This window comes from Schistocerca americana, chromosome 9 (genome assembly GCF_021461395.2).
Source record: "Schistocerca americana isolate TAMUIC-IGC-003095 chromosome 9, iqSchAmer2.1, whole genome shotgun sequence".
NCBI lineage: Eukaryota > Metazoa > Arthropoda > Insecta > Orthoptera > Acrididae > Schistocerca > Schistocerca americana.
In genome coordinates this window covers 71,568,733-71,573,266 of record NC_060127.1, presented here as the reverse complement: position 1 = coordinate 71,573,266, position 4,534 = coordinate 71,568,733, and positions in this window count along the sequence as shown.

The following is a 4,534-nucleotide window of genomic DNA, read 5'->3' as shown; positions in this document are numbered from 1 at the left end:
TAGTCACATCTTGATGTCAATATACTTTCTTTTTGACAGACACGCTGTGAGCAGACAGGAGTAGGAACCACGGGGAGTCTGCTTCAACCAGTTGTCACCAATATGGACACGGAATATTTTGAGGAAGTCCTGGACTTGGCACAATGGAAACCTGTTTCTTCCAGTATGCAGATGACACTTTTATCATACGTCCACATGGGAAAGATATGCTGAGTGACTTCCTTACACATCTCAATTCCATACATCAGAACACCAAATTCACCTAGGAAGCTGAGGTGGATGGAGTGGACCCCTTTCTGGATGTCCTGGTTAGAAGAACAGCAGGCGTTACTTTTGGCCACAGCATATACCAGAAGATTATGCTTGCTAACCTGTACATATATGCTGACAGCTACCACTACCCAGCTCAGAGGAGCTCAGTCAGTCAGTCAGTCAGTCAGTCAGTCAGTCAGAGTTCTACTTACAGCACTCCATTACATTCATGCTATAATACAGACGTATCAAGTTCCAAGACCTAATTGTAAGTAAGTAGGATTACAAGGAATCTTGGAGGCAGTTCAAAGGTCATGTTCTTCTGTCAGTTCCATTCTAAAAGTTCTAGCCAACAAAATTTAAATGCAATTAAACTAAAGCTTTTTCAGTAACTAAAGCAAACTTAACACTGTTTATATATAAAAGAAGCGGATTATAAATTGTTAAACATTCGTCACAAAAATTAGTCTGCTTTGCTTATTTTCATTAGCTTATGTCACGTGGTATTATATTTTAGGATAACTCTTCCCATTCTAAAAGGACATGTTTGGCTCAGAAGCGGGCAGTTCGGGCAATAAGAAGTGTAAGTTCGCAAACCTCTCGTCGTCCCCCCTGTATTGTCATATTGGCCTCCCAATATGTATATTCTTCACTGTCGTTTCTTGTTAACAATATCACTGGCAATATTACTGGCAAAATGCAATCTAACACCAGATTGCGTACTTACGGCTATCCTGTGTGGCCGTTTTTCAGTAAGTCTTGAAAAGAGAGAGACAGATTATTAATCGATCACAGATGCGTCGGTTCTCGATTGTGTTCAGGAACGTACGGATTGATTATGCGTATGGGTTTTCTTAATTGACCTTTCGACCCTGATTGCCTTCACGTAATCAGGATCTTCGATGAAAATACCTAAGGGACCAATTTGAATATAAAAATGGAAATGGAAAGCAAATTAGTGGAATTTCGTGAGAGAAAGATTAACAGATCGGAAGTTGAACACATTAGTGGTCTCCCAAAGACAATCGAGACACCGCGATAAACAGAAAAGCTCATATAAAATTTGAACATCATTTTTGATTAGTAAAACAGTAAGAAGAAAATTACTGCATCGTGAAATATTAATATATTTTGAACAAATTGGCTTTAAACTTCTAGACATTGACAAATACACAATAAATACACGACTTACATCTGATAATATATCTTTTGTACTTGGCGCAGTCCATTAATCGCTGCTCGCTAGTCGGTTCCTTCGTAAAATTAATGTCCTTGCGTGTGCGTAAGTACATTATACCCTCACCCGAGTTACCGAAACATTTGTTCGTCGTTTCGCATAGATTTTACACAACATGCTATCAAGCGCTGCGGAAAAGATTTTAAATATCTGCGCCCTGCGGGTGTCAGTGTTTATGTAGAGTATTTAAACGCTGGGTGCGCGTCATGGTACAAGCGCAGATTATAAAAATATTTCGTTTCTTTACTCTCGCCCTGTGATGCTTAGCATCTTTACGAACTACAGCTCGTTGGCTGTCCTTTTCTTTTATGATATATACCTCATATGCGAAGTATCTGAAAACCAATAATATTACGGGTTTTCAGTCATCACGTCTTACGAATGTGTACTGTCACCCAAAGTAAGTCCCAGCGGCAAGTGAAAACATGCACCTTGCTTAAAAATCCAGTAGCAGTTTTTATTGCACCGATGCTTGTCCGTTTAGTAGTGAGGTGGGCACGTAATGTGGGTGATCCTTAGATACTCAAGAACTTTACAGTGCGGATCTCGTAATGTGTGTGACCCTCGTCGGTGTATGCACACTCTAAACAGTGTTTCCGCAAGAGGTGGGCGTGGGTGAAGAGGGGGTCGTCAAAGTTCAAATTCTTGTCGTTTCTTCAGCTGGATCCAACTGTCATCTGCAAACAATATTTCCGCTGTCCATTTGCCCGCCATCATCAGGCGAGAAAAGCGGTGCCGCTCTTGCCGATAACTGATTCAAATCGTGAACGATAGAACCTTGATTGGCAGCGAAAATGCAAAGAGGGGGTAGTACCCCACTCCTGGATGCTGGGTAGAGGTTTTGTATTCGTTGCAGAAGTCTTTCTAAAGCTATCAGTAATTGCGAGGCTCCTCTAAAGCGCAGATTGCAGATTTAACATTGCCGACATCGGTAAGAAATAACTGCAGCTTTAGCAATCACTGTAAATCTTTCGTTTTCTTAGTTGTTACCCTGTTCGAGGGAAATTACACTTTTGCACGGCTGCGGTTTCGGCGCTGATTTTCAGTCTTGACTGTACAGAACCGTGTCGAAATAAAGTCTTCAGTCTTTGTTCTGTCATTTCCTCGGTGACCCCTGACAGAGCAGAAACTATTGTCAACCAGGCACATGGATTCCATCACTGATTCCCAACACACAAACGTGAAAGCTACACACGACCCACTCAATGTTTGTCCCAATAATCCGCCAGTAACCCCCCCCCCCCCCCCACCCCCTCCTCTCACCCTAATGTGCAATTGAATCATGACAGCATACAGCATGTTCACCACTTGTCTGTGGAAAGAGAAACCCATGAGGGCGTGCAAATTCTGCACTCGATTTTACGCGACAGTAACTTGGCCACTGTTTTCTGTGTTTCGATACAGTGTTCCGAAACGGCTATGTTTCACGGTTTCGAAACAGTGGTGTTTCATATCGCTCTCTCGGATAACAGAACCAGATTCGATCTCGAGCCAGACTCAGATACTGTATCACTGTTTAAAATAACGCTGTTTCAGTCCACTTGTGCTTGGAAGGGACTAATTGTGTCGAAACAGTGACGTTTCATTCTGCTCTGCCTCGGACGAGATTCGAGCACACACAGATACTGAAACACATTTAACATCTCACTTCATGAAACACTTTAGAGTGTGTCGAAATCTTTTTGACACACAACAGCACGAAGCTTAAGGTTTCCGAAAATAAAGTTTCGTTTCTAATTGACTGCCCTATTCCGAAATGGCGTAATGTCTGCTTTATAAACACCAACAAACAATAAAATAACGCTCACTATTCGCATTCAAAATAATAAAAGTGTGAAAAACATTCAGTTAAGTTACACACTACTTATAACACACACTTGTTGCAACTACAGTCGATCTTGATAAATACATGAAAATGCCACCGATACACGGATCACAACATCCGTTGCTGTGGTGGAAAGAAAATCATGTGTTGCTTCCTACGCTGTTTGAAATATGAAACATCTTTGTGTTATGGCTACCTCTGTTCCATGTGAGCGCATATTTTTAAGCTAAAAAGTAGCAAAAAATATTTCTAAATAGACCCTACGGTCGCAGGTTCGAATCCTGCCTCGGGCATGGATGTTTGTGACGTCCTTAGGTTAGTGAGGTTTAACTAGTTCTAAGTTCTAGGGGACTAATGACCTCAGCAGTTGAGTGCTCAGAGCCATTTCTAAACAACAACAACTTAGAATAAGTACAGTAGATCTACTCAGAAAAGAAACAGTAAAATTTCAGATGATTTTGTTCTTCTCTGGCCAATGTGCACTTAATTTGTATTGGACTGTATTTTGTTTAGTCAACTAAATCTTACATGTAGCTACCTTACAAGAACATTTTTCTCAGATTTGTTGCACGCAGAATACACTTTCGTTTTTGCTCACCATTCAGTGAGTTTAATTTTTTTTGAGTATGATTATTTATTTATGTGCTCGAGAATAATTATCTGATTTATGTATGTATACGTTTGTCTATTGTAAATGAGCTGTGTTCGGTTATTACACAATATAGGCACCTTAATACTTGTGTATCATAATTCTCTGGCAAATCAACAACAGTACTTTGAAATTTTTGTTTTTGGCTTTGAGATACTGTGATAAAAATTGCATTTCGGCAGCAACTTAACTTCATGTCTGATTTCTTGGCGAAGTTTGTAATAAAATTATAAAATGTCCGCTTGCTGTGAGTACTTTAGGGAACTCCATATACCTGTACATCTAACTTCCTTAACAAGACTTGTAAGTGGTGTAGAGCCAGATTTGCCATGATATAGGTACCGCAGAGGCATTACGCTGTATGAATGGTTTTAAATTTGTCTGGGTTTTATACTTCAAGCAAACATAACCGAAAACAATGGAAAATTTAACTGTATGAAAAGTGTGTGGCACACTCGTAAATGTTAATTCAGTGCCCCCTTTTCCCAGAATGTCATCTCAATAAATTATATCCCGTGATATGCCTTTTCAAGAGCACATACAGATCATCACTCAAGAAACCTATCAGAAA